This window comes from Poecilia formosa, unplaced genomic scaffold, assembly GCF_000485575.1.
Source record: "Poecilia formosa unplaced genomic scaffold, Poecilia_formosa-5.1.2 Scaffold354, whole genome shotgun sequence".
NCBI lineage: Eukaryota > Metazoa > Chordata > Actinopteri > Cyprinodontiformes > Poeciliidae > Poecilia > Poecilia formosa.
This window is the reverse complement of record NW_006800293.1, coordinates 111591-130989: the sequence shown is the minus strand read 5'-3', so window position 1 is coordinate 130989 and position 19399 is coordinate 111591. Positions and strand designations below refer to the sequence as shown.

The 19399-nt window shown below is 41.3% G+C and overlaps 2 long non-coding RNA genes across 2 annotated transcripts; one reads left to right on the top strand and one right to left on the bottom strand.

Annotated features, from left to right (window-relative positions):
* Positions 1–586: 586 nt before the first annotated feature.
* On the top strand, positions 587–6550 carry LOC107833272 (uncharacterized). The gene is made up of 2 exons (XR_001658987.1): positions 587–5361; positions 5490–6550. It is a non-coding gene; the product is annotated as an uncharacterized LOC107833272 (long non-coding RNA).
* A 2597-nt stretch (positions 6551–9147) lies between these two features.
* On the bottom strand, positions 9148–18342 carry LOC103153536 (uncharacterized). Its single transcript, XR_001658985.1, has 2 exons — positions 18230–18342; positions 9148–9609 (listed from the first exon to the last, which is right to left on the bottom strand). It is a non-coding gene; the product is annotated as an uncharacterized LOC103153536 (long non-coding RNA).
* Positions 18343–19399: the final 1057 nt, after the last annotated feature.

Below are 19399 nucleotides of genomic sequence, written 5' to 3'. Positions count from 1 at the left end.
AAGTCCTAACTACAGACAATTTTTCATTTTATTTTTGGGGTCTGTTAAGCAGAAGGCAAAACAGATGATTTAATCATGAAAGAAACGGTGAAATGCTTCTTAGTCATGGCTCTGCTACCCAGCAGGTATTCTTGCTGTGACGGGAAGATTTTCCTGCATTCATAAAACTTGATTGTGGTAATAAACACGTTTTATTATCATAAAACACAGCAAACTAATGGTGGTAGAGAGCGATACTGGGTTAACTCTGGGAATCTCATCTGTCCGTGTATCAATCAACTCCTAACCTCTTCTTTGTTCTGTCACAATTATCGATTTATTTAATTTTGATAATCATGCTCCAAACTTTGCGAGGACTGACCCCCCAGCTCACCTGCTTCCTCACACACACACAGCCAGCAGCGTCACCTTCCCATTCATACTTGATGACGTCACGCCCACATCGACACGCCCACCACCAGGTGTCAAAGCCACTGCTCCTGTCATATCAATAATTACTTATTTCATTCATGTGGCTCTTATAGAGCCTCAGTGAAAACGTGTTTATTATTATTAACGCTTTGGTGCAAAAGAACTGATTGAAAATCGATTTATTTACTGCATGTTTATGTCCGTTAAGGCTGAGATGGAACGGCACTGAAAGCAGCCCTTTAATAGAGACGATCACAATAGAGACACAAACTGACTACCCCGCGATAATAACTCAGTAGTCCATGGAAAAACCTTATAAGCTTGTATTAAAGCAGAAAGTGCGGCGGCCACCGTAAAAAAGGCTTACAATATTAAATTATGCCGCATGAACTGATCAGTCGATCAATGCGAGCGAACGCAAAAATTTTGCGAGGAAATGCAAAAGAAAAAAAAATTCCCCATGTCCCCTGGAGGGCTCCGTACATAAACTAATTCATTTCAGTAAAAACAAACAAACAAAAATTCTATATATAAATAATTCCATAAAATATTACAAATAACTCACTAGAACATTCTTAAAATTATTTGGAACGTTAACAGTTTTGCTTAGCTTTACATTTTAAAAATACTTTGAATTTATTTGTGTTATAAAATTATAGAATTTGATGATTTAGCAGAGCTGTATGACCAAGCTTTGGGTTTCAGTCATCTTAAGCAGAATCTGACAATGAAGTTCTGTATGATTACCGAAATGGTTGTTAAACTTTTCACGTCTAACAGAAAATATCCCGCCTCCTGTTATATTAAAAGATAAAAAAAAAAAATGAAAGAAAACAAGTAAATTAAAAAAGGCAGTTTGCTGAGGTCGTGCTAAAGTGTGAGATGTTGAAACTGTAGGACTAATTCCAGTTTCTTTCAATCCAGCTTCATCGAACACAAACACACACACACACCCTCATTCTGAAATTGTGTCTGTCCAACAAAGACGTCCCAGCAGCTCCCTCATTATAAATACTTGTCATTGGATCACAGCTAGTCTGAATCCCTGAGTCTGCTGCGCTCTAAGTGGCCGTGACTGAGCCCTGAATGGGTGGCCGAGCCACGGCTCTGCCAATAAAGCCAACCGTGTTTGTGTGTGTGCATGTGTGTATGTGTGTGTAGCTTTGGTCCGTGGGAAGAAAAGCCTCGTCGCAGGACAACGTCAGAGGTTCGGATGACCAAAATGTACATGCATGTGTATTATATATAAATTTTAAAAAATGAGTAAATAATTTTGGTGCAGAAATGGCTGGATTCAGCTGAATTGTGTTAACTGCTGCATGTGCGATGGTGTTTTTACTTCAAATCTGGGGCAATAAGTTTCCTGCTGCCTCAACAACAAAGCTGCATAAATCAAGTCCTAGTTCCCTTAGAGGGAGTGTGTGTGTGTGTGTGTGTGTGTGTGCGTGCATATGCATCATGTGTGAGTGTTAAGGAGCTCCTCCTATCTTGTTATGCAGGGGACATGTGAAAGTGTCTCCATCCCTGTGGAACCACAAACCAGGCCACAGCGTTGGTGTACCCTCATTCCTCCAACATCTTCCACCACCACTTCTATTTCTGACTCATGGCTCGGATCTTTCTGGGTTTTACAAACTTTTCCTCACACCACTTTCACTACACTTTGAACAAAGTCTAAAGAAGATCAACAAATGATTAGCCTGTTGGATCAATAAACTGTAGGGATGAACAGAGAAATTGCTCAGTGTTGGTGTATCATGGTCATCAGTGTTCAATTATGAGGAGGAAGAATGTGGCGATGTGAATAAATGAATGGAAATCCTTCACTGGTTTGAAAATCTATTGCAAATATGCAAGGCACACTTTCCAGATTTTATTTGAATAATAATCATACCCCTTTTTCGTTCTACTTCACAATTACTTTGTGTTGATTTGTCATGAAATAAGAACAAAACACATGTATGTTTGTTGCTAAAATGTGAAAACATGCAGATAAAGTCAAAGGGAGAGCAGCACCTTTTCATCAGGAACGGTGATCGTATTGTATTAAAGTTAATCTGTTTTTATCTTTTTAAGTTTTCACTCTCAGCCTGAAATGAGACTTGAGCTCGAGGAAATGTTTGACGTTTGGAAATCTCCAAGCTAAGGTGAAATTTACAGAACAGATAAAACACAAAGAGTCCTAGTTTGGTAATGCTAGCCATGCTAGTTACTAAGCGGATAAAAGTTAAAAATGTCAGCTTGACAACCAGCATCTCTTCTCTTGAAGAATCAGAACCGGCTAAAATGGTGTGCAGAAAACTTTAAGATGTTCTCACTGGAGAATCTCAAGCAAATACTGAATGCCAATAAATAATATATTCATATTTTACATAAAAAGTCAGGAATTTTCCATACATCATTATTTAGGTACTACCTCATAATGTCCAAATGCAAATTGAAGAATACTGTATCGCCTTTTATGTTACAAGATAAAAACAACAAGAATCCATATTTATTTATCCGTTATATAAAATTTCCCACATATTAAATGGTGTTAACTGCAAATGCGTGCTGCTATTTTACATTTTTATTTGTAAAGCAATTGGAGAAATATGTATGCATGTAGGTTTGTGGCGATGACAACATGCAGAAATCTTCAAGGTCTGAATAATTTGCATTATGCTGTAGATGCATTCCCTTCAAAGCCTGCTGTCTCACGATGGAACGACCACAAAACAGTTTTGTTCAGTCACATCAAACCATTTCTGTCAATGAGAAATTAAAATGTCTGTGTGACAACTAAGAGAAGATTTTTGATTTGTGTTGATTTGTTTTGTTTGTTTTACTTTGCCAACAGTTTCTGTCCAGCACCACCGTTACGGAAATGTAAAATTCCTTGTGAGGCTTTATAGATGCAAAAACATTTATTTTAGAGTTTCAAGGGAAGTTGAAATAGTCCACAGATAAAATAATGTAAAGGTGTTCAGATGATGATGAATCAAGTCACCACCAGAGGATGAAAAACCCCCCACTAAGAATGGAGAATATTGAACAAAGAACAAAGCAAGGTGTGTGTGTAAAAGAGAAAACAAGAAAATAATTTAGCATATGAGAGACGGACGGGTCCAGGTGGCATTTTAGCGCTGCAACATGCAGACAAAGCAGCAGCAGAAGACAGACATGTCTGCCCTCGCTGTCCCCACAGAGGCCGAGGCTGTGCCACGGCCAGCAGGTCTGTGGGCCTGTGGAGGGGACTGTGAGGAAGCCATCCCCGTCTGCGGAGCTAATGAAGCCTGAAGCCACCAGCATGAAGGAGTGGAGCGAGCCACCGCTGCTCCTGCGACCTCGATCTCCCCTTACAAAGCTCCTAAAGAGATCAGGTGCTCCTCACTGAGGAGACACGGTGAAATTCACATTCAAAACTGTGAATGTGTCTGAAGATGGAAAGAGGCTGCAAAGGTATGAGACCCTTCCCTCAACTTGCAACAATGGAATGGTTAAATCAAAGCATACCAATGTTTCAGAATGGCCCAGTCAAAGTCCAGACTTGAATCTAGATTGATATACTGGGAAATATTTGAAAGTTGATGTAACATTCATATGATCTTATCAGAGTTTGAACTCTGTTGCAAAAAGGACATAAATGTGCTTCCCTAGCAGTACAAACACGGATGGAGCCAAACGACATGACGATTGTTCTGCAAATACGTTAGTGAGACCAAATACAAAAGGAAAACATTCTTTTCAGATTTTTCATTCTAAAATATTTTTAAAACCACTCATCATTTTCCATCCACTTCACAATTGAGCGCCATGTCTTGTTGATCGATCTGATAAAATCGCAATGAAACCTGCTGACGTTTAAAGTGACAAAATAGGAAACGTTCAAGTAGTATGAACACTTTCACTTTAAATCGTTTTTAGTTAGACCAACATTAATATTTCTTGTTTTCCATTCGTACATTGAATAGAAGATATTACCCCTGTAATAATAAAAAACTGATGACACAAGACATTATTTTAAATCTTCAATTAAACCAAAACACGATGTCAAGATGTTATGTTGCATGAAAAAAGAACTAAAAATCTGGACGTTTTCCTTCACATATCATATTCATAGGCATATTTTTGCTTGTGAAGCTGCAGAAGTGATTTGTAAAGTTAATGTTTTCTTATGTAAAGCATATTGCAAGGTATCACCAGGCTTTCTCTTCTCAACAAAAGATGGCAAAGTGCAAGTTTATAAACCGGCGCACTCTTGGCGATCTCCTCGATCATGGAAATGCAGAGCCTTGCTGGAAATGTTGCCGTCAATCAGTGAGAAACAAAGACAGGCGTCTCGCTGCAGAGACCGAGACCAACATGTCAGTCAAAGAAGAAATGCCACAGAAAGGCAGAGGTGTGAGAAGAAAAGGCTTAGCAGACAACACAATCCCTCCTTTAGCGAGGGTGGTCCAACTACAGCCTGCCCGCCTTTCTGCCCGTCTGCAACAATATGATGAAGGACCCGGCCCGATCCTCTCCGAACAAACAAAACGGAGCCAATAATGGACAGGAGTGCTTATCAAATAGCCCTGCGATTTCATTTGCATTCGACAAGACCCAGACGATCGCCAAACACACACACACGGATATGCGCCACTCGTGAACCAGACAACCTCTTGACTGGCCTTGACCCTTGAACTCCAGGGTCCTCTTTCACCTGCTGCAGCACCATTCATGCTGGAGGGGCCGTCTAGCCAGAGCCTGGCTGATCTGCATATGTCCTCGCAGGATTCCCACGCTCCGGGCTCAGAGCTCACTGTGGCGGTATTCATAAGAAAACATTATGAAGATCTGCATTGTGTCTGTGTCTGTGCTGTCTGACTTTTTGCTGGATGACCCTTGTTGCCATGGCTCAGAACCCTTGAGACTTTTTGTTTTGCCCCCTTTCAGATGATCTGTAGGTATTCTACAGGACCACGTCCTGTAGAATACCTACAGATATTCTGCAGGAATATCTGTAGAATATCTGTAGAATGCAGATATTCTACAGATATCTGCATTCAGCACAAATGCAGCAGATATTTTGTGCTGCATTTGTGATGCAAATGCAGCACAAAATTTAGTTGCATTTGCAACACACGAGCGTATTATAATATAATGCCCGTCTTGCATCGTCCCTCCCCCACCCTCTGTGCCATGCTTCCCTCTCTTTGTTTCCATCCTGTACTTGTTTTGTTGTTTCGTTCTCCAGCACATCAAGGGTAAACTGACTCGCCTTGCCTTCTCCTTCCTCTTCCTCCTTCTTGATGACCTGCCCATTGGCTGAGAGACGCTCGGAGCGCTCTCACTGGCTGCTGTAACCCACGGAAACGGTGATGCGGCGAGCGCCAGGCTCCCGTGTAGTAGGGGGCGTTTGAGGATTATTGTGAGAAATGGGTGAGAGCATCTTCTTCTGATAACATGACTGTCAGATGGGAAAGGGTGCAAAGCAGATAGCAGAGGGGAAGGCGACGAAGGGCGGGCAGGCGCGGCGTATGGACGTTTTCGTCAGCCTATGCAAATGGGTCGAGACGTGTTCGCATATGCAGACAAATTCACCCCCCACCATTCAGTTCTTCATTAATGGATCCTTCTAAAACCCAGACACCCCCATCCGCCTCCACCCCCTTCCTCAAATAACCTTTCGCTCCATCTACCCCCACCCCGTAGTCTGGACCCTGTAACCCATGTCTCCCTCGAACCAGACACCCTAAAAAACCTCCCTACCCCCTCCTGTGTGCCCCCCCCTCACATGTCGTCCTCTCTGCTCTCTGCTCCTCAGCTCCCACGACCGGCAGACGGAGCCCATGATTCGCGTGACCGCCATTTTGCTGCCCACACCAGACCTAACTGTACGACTCAGCAGCTGCCTCGATGGGCAAAATGCAAATAGGATCGCTGCTTTGTTGCTCAGCTGCCCTGATCAGATGAAGCAGCGTCCCAAAAAAAACAAAAAAAAAAAACGCATCAGTTCAGGTGAATATAAAAACAGCTGCTTGAGGTTACATATCAACTCGTGCAGGATTTTATTTTTTACTCACAGTGCTATTCTGAACTCTAAAAACCACACCAGGTGGTTAATTTGACTCATTTACTTCTGGCTGGTGGGTTTTTATGTTTCATGAGACACTCTTTTTCTAAATAAACCCATCACCCTGTGGTTTGTTTAGTGCCATGGTAACCAGACATCCATGTGCATGAACACAAGACCATCTCGGTCGGCGTGCTTCTGGACTTCATTGGGCCCGCAGCCCCTCGACTTAATTAGACTCCGCCGGACGTTCTTTTCTTGGCTAATCTGTGCATTATGTACGTCTGTGTGTGTGAACGTGTGACGGGGTGATATCTGATTAAACAAAGCTCCGGCTTAATCCTTTGTACAGTTTCATTTGCAATGCGGGGAAATCGCATGCAAACACGAGCACCATATGGCACCGAACGTCTAGACGGTTCATCTCGTGTACGCTAAAATGCCCAGCCAATGTTTTACGAGGTTCCCAACAGTTGAAGCCCGGAGTGGAAAAACAAACATCCCCTCGCTCCGGCTTGTTTTCCCCGCCAACGCCGCCTTCGCTGGATCCGGCATTGGTGAAGAGTGCCACCGCCGCCTTTGGTTATAGAGGTTATGCAAATGCAATTAGCCCCAGATTTACATACGACAGTTAACGGATGCACAGATGGCAGACGACAGCGATGCACTCGCCATCTTTGGCAGAGGAGGAAAGAGCGGCAGCCATTTTGTCTGAAGCTGTGCCCATCTGGATGGAAACGAGCCACGCTGCATCACGCTGATGGTGACAGCAGTTTGGGAGCTTTTGGGATTTTTACAGTGTTGCTGCTGCTGCAGATTGCACTCGAGCTCTCCAAAGGCCAAGCATGTACAGTACATTCATGCACACAGAGCTTTTTCTATTCTAGAACATTTACTCCGTCTGTTCAAAGGCTTTCTCAAATGATCATACTTTCATTTTTGAGCAAAAGTACTCCAGTAAAGTCAGCTGATTTAGTTCTTAGAGTCACTGTCTCTCATTCATACAGCACCTTGCAAAAGCATTCACACCCTTGTCCACATTTTGTCATGATACAGCCACAAATCCCAGTGCTTTTTAAAAGAGATTTTACGCAACAAAACGCCACAACATAGCATTAACATGAGGGTGGATTTGTGTCCAGGCTAACTTTTCACCAATACTTTTGTTTAAAAAGCAGAGCAACCAAATAGTCCAGTTGTATGTAATTTGATGTCAGTATAAATCCAGATGTTCTGTGAGGTTTGCTGGAGAATACTAGTGAGCAAGCGGCATCATGAAGACCAAGGAACACAGCAGACGACAACAAAGTTCTGGAGAAGATTAAAACAGGGATAGCGAATAAAACATTTCTGAAGTGCTCCGTTCAATCCATCAACCGAAGCTGGAAAGAGCATGAAAAAAATGCCCAAACATGGCTGGACACCAAAACAGACAGGTCTGGACTAAGAGAGGATTAATCAGAGAAGCAGCCAAGAAGCCCGTTTAACTCAAACAACTATACGTCGCATGAATCTGGTAAAAAGGGGAACAAAGGGAGCAACAGGAAGTCTAGTTTATAGTTTGTTTCAAGCCATTTAAGAGACAGTAAACGTTTTTCCTACATGCAAAAAATGTAAATGCATCAGAAAACTAACACTCATCACCCTGAACAAAGCATCTCTGAGGTGAAATATGGTGGAGGCAGCATCATGCTGTAAACATGATGCAAAAGACTTGAGACTAGACAGATTTTCACCTCTAAGCAGGAAAATGACCCTACGGAAAGTCAGAGATTTTCTGAAAGCGTTTGGAGCAAAGAATATTCATATTCTATTCTACTGAAATCGAAAGCTTGATCTGAACTAAAAGGCGAGACTTTTAGTTCAGAAAAGTCTCGCCTTTTGTTGTTCTGATTAACCTGATTACCTTCAGGTTAATCAGAACAACATTGTTGAAGACTTGTGACTTAAAAAAAAAAAGTCCAGGTCTAAATGCAAATGCGAGATTTTGTCCAATCTGACTGAGCTTGAGCTCTTTTGTCTAGATGTTCAAAGTTGGCGGAGACACACCCCAAAATATTTCTACATTAACTACTGAGGGCTTCATTCATAGATAAGCTACACCAACTTTAAAAATGATGCATCATTTCCATTTTACTTTACAACTATCCATTACTTGGAGCTGATCTGTCAGATAAAATCCTAATAAAAATGATTGTGTTGGTAATGTGACAAAATTCAAAAGGTGTTCAAACTTTACACACACACAGTATTTCAGATAATTTCTGATTCTGTTACAGAGATACTTGCCATTTTACTGTCTTCACTGAAAGGTTTCTGATCTTCAGTCCTCTTCTCTTTCCAGCCAGTTAATAATATGAACGGTCTCAAATTGAATAATAGGCATGATGGGGAAAAAAAAAAAAAAAAAGTTCAACCATCATTTTCCGGTGCGTCTGCTTTTGAAAGACATCTGTCTGGAGCTCATCATTGGAAGTGCAAGCCAAGAGTGGAGGTGGAAAATAAAGATCGCAGTGTCTGTTTGTCAAATGTGAAAGCCAGTTGGGGAATAAGCTGTGGATGAGCTGAAGATGGAGAGTGAGTCAAAGGGAGAACTTCCAAGCTGGTTGCCAGAGGCAGAAGGTGGTGGGATGTGTCAATCTCGTGATGGGAAAAAAAAAAAAAAAGAAGAAAGGAATATGCCTCAGAGCAGTCTTTTAAAACTCTGGGTATCATTTGGGGAGAAACACCCCTTCAGCAGAACCACACGCAGCCAGTGGAGATCAGGGTCCAGAGAAGGAGCCGGGGCTGCAGCTGAGAGAGACGCGCAGGGGATGTCCTTTGCAGGTCTGCAGGGCCTCCGGGCCACACACTTAAAAACACAGGAAACCCCACTCAAAGCTGTGAAGATTCTGTGTTTCATATCGATTTCTCTAGCACGCTGATAGCTCCAGAGGTGATTTTTGCCTTCAGGGACCTTCTCCATCCTTCCCAGCCCACTCACTAGCTCCCCGGCTGGGCTTCGCTGGGCTCCGCTAGACCCCTGGATGGAGGTACGAGCCACGGGAGACGAGGAAGAAGACGAGAGGCCCCCGGCAATGATGATGAGCTGCACCGGGTCACCGGGTTCAGTCATCCACCAGCCTTTATCCAGCCTTCCAGCCACCCACCCTTGTTTCCATCTGAAAAAAAAACAAAACAAGGCAAAGCAGAGTGTTTTTCAAAATCTCACCTTTAGCACTCAGCATCCCTCTGCTCAATGCAAATGCAAATGTAAACACTAACACTTTGATTAAAAATATGTGGGAAGAAAACGCCAACTTGCTCTTTTGTAACCCGCCCCAAGGCTCTCGCTGCTGCACACACCAAAAACAACAACAATAAAAAAAAAAACAAATAAAAATGCTCAAACTGCTGTGTGCAAACCAAAGCAGTCGTCTCTGCTCCCATGTAAAAGGGCTACATATAAATCTAAATCTCCCAGGTTAAAATAATCACACTATAACCTCTTCATTTGGAAAATAGCGGTAATAATTTCATCTTCACAGAGTTCTTTGTTGAGATTCGTCTTGAAATATTCTGAAAGTATTCTGAATGCCGTTATCATGCTAATACGATAAGGTCCTTTGTGTGCTTCTTTGTTCTTTTTTTTTCTGAGGAAAAAAAAAATGAATTGCTGGGGCCTCCTTTTTGCAACCGTACACCCACCAGCCCTCGAATTTCCTTCAAACCAGCTACAAAGCATATTCATCGCATTTTGAGTTGCTTTAAAAAAAATAATAAGATACAGAAAGCGGCGGGTTAAATGGTCCGAGGTCAGATATGAGAAGAGTTTTAGTGAATTTCACTGTGCCGTTACGTGCCGCTTTAACAAAAAACCCCACGGCCGAACCCCCCAAAAAGAATCCAAACATAATAATATAATAGCAAAGCAGCCCAAGTCGCCCCTGGTTCGCCCTGCTGGGGAGGAAGGTGACGTGGGGGCGAGATCGGGTGAGCTTGAGGAAGATTCAGACACAATGCCCCCATTGAGGGGGTTCAGGCATGGGTGTTAACTCGCCATTCCTTCACACACAATGGCCCCCATCCCCTCCACCAGAGGCAGTGCAAGGGACAATGTTGGTTCAGGGCAGCCCTCCACGCGGTGTGAAAGAAAAGAGCGGCATTATTAAGATGGGAGCCGAGAGAGGGCCCAGGGAGGGGGGAGAGAGACAAACAGGAACAAGAGTGATATGTTTGGGTGCAGGAGGGACAGAGGAGAGGCGAGCACTGTGATCCGTGGCTTTGGACTTGAGAGACAGAAATAAATCTCACAGGCAGCATCACAAATCATGACGTTTGGAAAATCTCTGAAATGCTTTTTAGCAATATTCAGAACTATTACTGTGATAAAAAGAAGAAATGATCAGGGTACAAAGGCTGTGGAAATTCTTCAGGTTTGAAATGAATTATGCAAGACGCATCATGTAATAATTTCCTCAACAGTGATGATGACCTTTGAAGCACGAAATAAAGACTTCAGATACTTATTTTTTTACTAACTAGTTTCCTCTGCGATACTTTAATAAAATTAAATACCTGAATCTGTCTGAATAATATAGCTGTCCAAGAAATCTTCTTCTAGATATCATAATGTTCATTTGATTGTAATTTTTGTTCAATATTTATCTTTTTTTCCTTTTTATTCTGAACAAGAAATTTTACATGCATACATATTTTGTCAAATACAAATATCTGCTTTCATCCACACATGAAAATACAACAGATGGACAGAATATCTATTGAATGTTAACGTTATGCACATCCATGATGTGCAGTCAGTAGTATTGTTATTAGCGTTTTGCTGTTATTTTTGTACGAAATGTTTTCTTTTACATGAACGTGGCAAAACAGTTATTGCATTGATTAATTAGCCATTAATTATCATTACTCAGGCGTTCAGCTTAATGACATAACATGTGCTGCCTTTTCGAAATTTCACCATTCAGTCCTGCAGCAGAGTTGTAGAATACAGACGACACGTCATAGTAAGAACAGGAATTTGGATACAAGACCTGAAGCTGGGATAGTTGACCATTCAGTATGCTGGTACTCCCTTTGCTTGGTGTTTCAAGGTCGAAAGGCTAAAAATCAGTAAGTCAGGATAATGTTGTATTTTAATTGAAAAATATAAATTTTCATGTTCTTATACACTTTGACATCAAAATCAGTGGACACACTTTTGTCCTTTTATGTTGGATACAAATTCTGCATTGAATTCATAATATGGATTTTTTTTTTTTACCACCTCAAACCAAATGTCAACGAGAAAGTTGACACTTTGTCTTGCATCTACAAACCTTGGCAGCTTAGAGCTTTCATTAGCTCCAGTTGTCATTTCACCTCAAATATCAGACGGGTAAGGTCCAGACACCAAGCTGTGAGATTAGACACTTACAGTATGATAACCTAGAGCAAAAACACCACAAGTAGTGTCAAAACTTTTAATAAAAACATATTTAACATAATCAAATTGTTCTTAGGTAAAAGAAAGGAAAGGAACAACTATTTATACTTCTGTTAAAATAAAACATTTTGGTTAAAATGTCAACTTAAATGTGCTTATAACTAAAACTTATAGATTTTTAGCCTCCGTTTCTTGCCCTCACAAGCTGATTTTTAATTTAGTCAGGCTATCGGCTAAGGTAGCCATTCTGCATACAAGCCACTAGCAACCGCTAATTGTAAACTGGGTTAGCTTTGTAATGGTGACAGACACACTCTTGCTCATGTTTGTTCGAGCCCATAAATTATTAAGAAGCCACATTTGTTTTTGTAGACTAGCTGAAATGTGTAGAGGGCTTCTTTCAGCCAGTTGACCAGAAGTGTGCAGCAGCAGGTGTGGGAGGGGAATACAGCCCAAGAAAACTCTCGTCATGATCTCACCTTTTTTTGGCATCTAGTTAAAAAAAGGCATTTTAAACTGATTCTTCTGAAAGTACAATTCTTCAGTATGTATCAGATTGAGCTCATGTTTGTTGCTTCTGCTCGGTGTAGATGCATTGTTCTGGGAGCAAAGCTGATACAGAAAGTGGCGGGTTAAACGGTCCGAGGTCAGATACGAGAAGAGTTTTAGTGAATTTCACTGTGCTGTTACGTGCCAGCAAAGATGTTGGTAAGTGCATACGCTTTTACTCTGCAGGTAAATCTCCTCAGTCATAATGAAAGGGGGGGAGGAGGAGGATCTTGTCGTTTAAAGCAGGAGAAACACCCAGCCCTGATGTTTGATGCCACGAGGCTGCAAAGATGGTTAGGAGGGAGTTGCAAGAGAAGCTCAAAAATGTTTATGGAGATCCCACGCCTCTCTGGGAGACTAATAGAATCCTGTGGCTGGAGTGAAAGCTCATTGTGCCAGTGTAAAGGATTACACTGGTAAACTGGTAAAACAGGGGAAAAAAGAGCCCAAACACTCTCTGCCTGCCTCCTACGGAGAGGCAACGAACCATCGAACAATGAGGGGGAGAGCATGCTGCAAGCTGACTCATTTTATCAAGAGAGAGGAGAAAAACCTCTCGGAGGGGCGGCGAGTTCATATACATGCATGTGCACGGGCAGAGGCGCAGAAAAATACCAGCTGCAGATGGAGAGGGAGATGGGGAACAAGGGGACATGTTAACGGCGGCTCCTGTATTGGAGGGGAATATGGGCAAATGATTTCTGTCTTGCCTCTGTGTCTGCATCCTGAGTGACAGTTTACAATCTCTGAGGCAGCAGGCAGGCCCAGCAGGCTGGCTCGGTGGCTCTACAAAATCCCTCATTTCCTAACCTCTTTTTTCCCCCCCTTTCCCTCCACCTTCATCTGGTTTCAGCCGTCCATAATCGACACTGTTTTTCTGATGCGACCGCACTTTAACTCTCCATTGTAAAAAAGAAAAAATATAAAAAATACCCTCATTTACCCTTTTTTTTTTTATTTATCACATTTTAAGCATAGATGCAAGCTTTTATTTTGTTAAACAATACAGCAGGCTCTTTTGTACGTTTTCTCCAGGATAACTCGGTAAATATTCGAGTCCATTTCTGACAGGAACTGTGACCGTAGTAAATTTCCCACAGTTATCCCAAACAGTCTGCATGTAAAGCACAACCCACCTCGCGTTTGTCATTCGGATGGAAACCAGGCGGAGCATAATGCATCATCTGCATCCTGCAACCTGCCACACCACACTGAAAGACTCCTTCGCTCTCTTCATCTCTGTTCCTTCAAAGGCAGCCGTAAATGCGCTCAAACAGCGGGATACGCACTCAGCTAACAAACCTCATTAAGGGCCCTATACACACTTTCTCAATGCCAACACTAGCTGTCACACATCTTCCTTTCAATGCACACACTGGCGGCCGCACTGACCACAACAAAGCATCTTTACAGAGCTAATTAGAGAGGCTCTCCCTCTCTATTTTGAAGCTCATCTGAATAGGAGGGAACATGATAATGAGGAGAGCAAGATGAGTTGGAGACCGAGGGAGAGTGAGGCAGGAAGAGAGAGCGAGAGTGACGATAGGACGTCTGTTCTTCTATTCACAAGGATAGACGGTACATTTTTCTTTCCCCCCCCCACCCCACCCCTCAGATTAGAATTAAAGCAAAGGGCTCCAGGAGGCAGGGGGACCTGAATTAGTGTGACACCACTCTGTGAATCCCTGATGCAGCGATGGAAGTGAGCCGGGAGGGAAGTGAACGCTGCACCATTTTGTTTGGTGTGCCATGCCTCATCCAGAGAGGGATAGAAGGGATGTATGGGAGGGACCAAAGGGGGAAAAAAAAAGAAAAAAAAAAAAGAAGTAGATCTTTGTGATGTCTAAATAAATATGTGTGTGAACTCGTATTGCAGACATAAATGAGGCATATCTGTTAACAATAAAATTATGAGGCATGTTTTGGGACAAAAACAAAGCCCCTAAAATGTAAATGTGGAAGTCTTTAGGATGATTTGGGTTTACTTGCATTTTCAGAAAATGAATACAAGTTTCATTGTGGTCATGCAAACGTGACTGCGAGTTTGAGGTGATGCCACTGATGAAGCCAAGTTTAACAGTGAATGGAAGCATCAGATTCTGCAAAAATTAATGAGGATATTGCAAAAATTATTTAAAACGTTTGGCTTTTAAATAGAAACTTTGAGTTAATGCACAACTGTGTTATGTGCAAGGATGTCTCTTGTTTTCAATTTCTTTCGTATTCTATTTTCAATAATCTGTATGTAGTGTTTTTAGGAGAGAAATATTAAATATATTCTCAAAAGGGGCAAAAACAAAGTGGAATTTTAGATAAATCAAGTCCTTTACTGTTTCAGCCTAAATTTTAAGTTCAAGTTGAAGTTGTGACCCAACTGTTGTCTCGTGAAGCCCGCTGACCCCTGATGGGAGTGCAACGCATTCAGGAAGGAGTAGCAGGCGACCCCCCCTCCGTGTCACCTCCCAGACAGCTTGTTAATTTGCACAACTTTTATGCTGCACCGTCTCTGCTCTCTATGCGTGTGCATGTGCCTATGTATATGTGTGTGTATATATTAGCGACGGGACTTGACCCTAGCGAGCCGCGGCAGTGTTTCGCGTCTTGCTGGGCGTGGGAAAAAGACGGGACCCCTTTTCACAGCTGCCTGGCTGAGGCCTAGACTGCTTGGTGGCCCCCCCTTCACAACCCCCACTTTTCTGTCCATGCACCCCATTTCTCTCTTGTCCAAGAACCCCCCCCACCATCACCTCCCTCCTCCTCTTTCTGTTCCATTCAGACTCCAGCATGCCGTTTCAAAAGCAGGACCCCCTTCCCAGCCCTTCATAAATACATCTCATTATTCAAGCCCTAGTTTGCATAGCGAGTCCAAAGAGATCTCCACTCGGCTCGTGAGGCCTGAAGACCCTCAGCCTTTTCGGACCGCACAAGTGTAAGTTTCGATTTGCTAATCTCCCCCTCCCATGTTAATATTTGTTTTAAAAACCTAAGTGCACACTTTCTAAACCGTCTCGCCGACGACACAGCTCTACCTAATGCATGTTCTGGGACTAGCTTTTAAGTTTTCTCACAAATGAAGCAAAGAATCTGCAAAGCAAAAGCTGATGAAAGGACAGTTTAGCATGACGGATAGCAAGAGCTGCGCTGGTCTGTATTCCATCTGTCACTTGCTTTTGTACAGTACCCCTCCTTCACACACACACAAACTCAAAATCCTCCCACCCCTTCTTCCCCCACGATTGCAACTGGGTGCATTGCATTACTGCAGAGATTTATCTCCCATCAGCCTGTATAATACTGTGGTTATAATTTACATCCACTTTAGAAAACAGCAGGACAGGCTCCTCCTTGCATATGCTAATGAAAAGCTTGGGAAAATCTTGGTGACTTAAAGAGCTCCACAGCAAATTTGAATAACTGGGCTTTCTATTGGGGCTCCAAGGTTGTGCTACCATGAACATGTGACCTTGCTTGACAATATGCAGTTAACATCTAATTCCTAATTTCTCAGCTCGTCATGGGAAAAGTCCTGAGACGTCCCCGTTACCGTTTTAAGATTTAGCAAAAAACATTTTTATTTCATCCATGCATCTTTGAAACCCGAAAGGGCAAAAACACTGAACAAAGTGTGGAATTTTGTTCTCAAAATATTTGCACACTTTGCTAAAATACGAACGTGCTCTTGCAAATTGTGCCCATGCTAATCACGCGACTTTAGATAAGGGGAGGTGGCTTGTCGAGGCATTAGGGTAGAAACGGACAGAGCCACCCAAACACTCTTTCCACATGAGCAGGTCCAAACCCTAGGCGAGCCTCCATGCTCCTAACGGGATAAAGAACTGCAGCAAAGATTACACGGCCACCTCTCCTGCACCTACGGCACACTCTACCTGACAAATGGGATCACGGTGGTTAAAGGGATAAAAACAGCTGAATGCAAGAGAAGGAAACAGAAAGCTGAATGTGTCTGAGAGCGAGGAAGGTGAGGGGCGTGATGCGCAAAATGGAAAAAAAAAATGCAAATACTTCAAAGAAGAGAGTAATGATGGAATTCAACATGGAGGCCCTGGTTCATTCACTCAGATCAGGACGTTTACACTGCAGCATGCAGCCTAGCGCCGTCACACACTGTGCGTTTCATGTATACAAATGTTATTCGTTTGACATTTGGGTCTTATGCTAAAAATAAGAGCAGATGTCTCAAATGAGCCTTTGTATTTGGTTAGAACTTGTTCTGTTGGGATTATAAGAGAGTAAATGCACAGAACAGGATTTCCTTTGCAAATTTTAGTTTTCTATAAGGTTTAAATGATTTACTTTTTTTGTCCTAAAGTTTTTAAGATGTAAAAGAGAAAATTGTGTGCCATGTTTTCTTTGAGTAATAGTTATGAGTCCAACAGAAAATCGAGGAACAACAAAATTATTCCTCCATTTTGCATCAAAACATTCTTCCCAAACATCTATCTGAAGAACAATGGGAATTTTGATGCATGAAATGTATAAGAAATCATAATTTTAGCTGCGTTTGAACTGTTGATCACCAGTCATATCTGATTAAGGACAAATTGTCTGACTCATCACCAACTTTATAACAAAGATGTTCCTCTTGTACGCAGGTTATTTTACACCTGTGTAATGTTTGTCACTTTGTTACTAAATAAATGAAACTGATGGAGGAGTTTTGATGCCACCTTTAGTAACTTGTTGTGACTTATGGTTAGATGGCATCCTAGGTGAGTCAGCCTTCTTTTTCACGTTTTCAAAAATAGAATAAATGTTTAACTCATCTCTAAATTACTTTTAAATTATTTTTGTGAAAAGCAGAAATTTCCCACATTTTAATCGATGCAGGTTTTTAGATATTGAACAGGAAAATGCAGTGCAGATTCCCCTCCATAGAAGCACCAGCAGCATATTTAAAGATACAATTCAGACACCAACTTTAACATGATTCACTACATACTGTTTGGTCGTTAATGTTTATTTATTTATTTATTTTTTTTTACAGTGCACGATGCACAAAACAAGATTCCCTCACTCTCCATTTACTGGACATTTCATAATCTATACTTGTTCAGGGACAGACTGTGTTTTCGACTTTAGTTATTGGTACCATCCATAAAGTCAGGCCATCCTAAGCAGTGAGACATATTGCCCAATGAAAAACCGCCACTGTTGACAAACAATCACGTCATTTTTTTATATGTTACTGATGTCAGCTGTTTGAGAAATATTGTTCTGCGAGTCCATTAAATATTAGCCACAAGAGGATGAGGTTCCTTAGATTTATATTGGTTTGATCAGCGGTCATAAGCTTTCTTATTTCATAAGAATCAATTGAGAGTAAGAACCTTTTTAAGCGTTGAACATACAATAAACCAAATGTGATTTTTGAGAGTTTTCATGACAATTATTAACCTCCATAATTACATAATTAATGAAAAATGCTTCCAAAGAAAAGAGAGACACTGATATTTAAAAGTTTCAGTACACAGGAAATGGTTTGACTGTTGGAACAAAATGGCAATGTGAGTGTATGAATACTATTTGTGGTGTGAATTCGCAAAAAGGTGAATTGACCCAGAGACTTTTTCAATTCATGCTGTCTTCGTTTGTCTTTTTCCACCTTCAACCCCATAATATGGATAACAATCAGCCGCCTGCAAAGCTCTGCAGCAAACAACTCTATAAGCAAAATTGTCTTCAAGCTTCCAACATCTCCTGATTTTTTTGTTTTTTTTTGCAGCGGATGTACAACCTCCTGCACATCTACACTCGACATCATGAGTTCTGCCATTTTGAATATTTACCTGCAGGCTGACAGTCGCTCCTCATCCTGTTTACTGGCAGATTTTCTTCAACGCCGGCTAATGCAACCTTCTGGAGCAGCACTGACAACATTTCCCTACAAATACAAAATAAAACAATTATTGAAGCACTGTATACGAGAGAGTATTATTGATTATTTTCACAAAGGAATTCATGTATTTGTGTTGACCTTGCCACAATGGCAGTCTGTTGTATTTTTCTGATTTCTCTTAATTGTCTACTTAACTAAATACAATATTATGCATAAAATAAATCTTGCTTAATTGATATAGAAATGCAATAAAAAATTGGAAGTTACAAAATCCAAAAAGATGGTGGACTAAATATTTTTCTAGGCAGTTTAATGAAATATGTGACAGTGTATGAATACAATGATTGTAAAAAGAAGAAAAAAAACACCCTTTGATCTTAAATTGAGCATAAAATACAAATTGCATAACATCAGCATAATTTAACCTTTCACCAATTTATATTTGCTCTGCCTGACATCAAAACCAGAGATACGTACATAACAAAAAACAGATTTGAGCTCTCTTGTTCAACAGTGCACATCAAATACTGTCAGTCATGGTCTAAATGGAGCATGCTGGGACTTCAGGGATATTCAGTCATCTTTGAGGCTTTCCAATTCTGCGCCAAGAATAGATCAAACTCTACAGCCGATGTCCTATTTAGTTATTACCGAGCAGGCGAATGGAAAAACAATTTACTTATAGTGAAACAAATTTGAATGCATCTTCCATGTCCAACTATGACTAAAAGCTTGTTAAAAAACAAAAACAAAAAACAGGTGAGCAAGGCCTTTGTTGTATGATGGACCAGGGTTTTTGGTTTCAGATTCACAAAATATGCATTTTTGCTTATCTTTCTAATGAATGGGTGCTTGGTGAGCACATTTTTAACATTTCCAAAGTAAAGTTTCAAAATGCGAGATGTTTTAATTGTTTTTTTTATGTTGGATGTTCATTAAGCAACTAGATGAAATGAATGATGCAGCTCCATCTCTGAGCTAATCATCAGTCCAATTCTCACTGCATGCAACAAAAGAAAGCTTTGAGCACACAACTCATGATTTCCATTTTGTTTTTGGTCAATTTTAGTGCCTGACTTGCATCAGCACACAGACGCATAGCATAGCTGCGTAGCTGTGT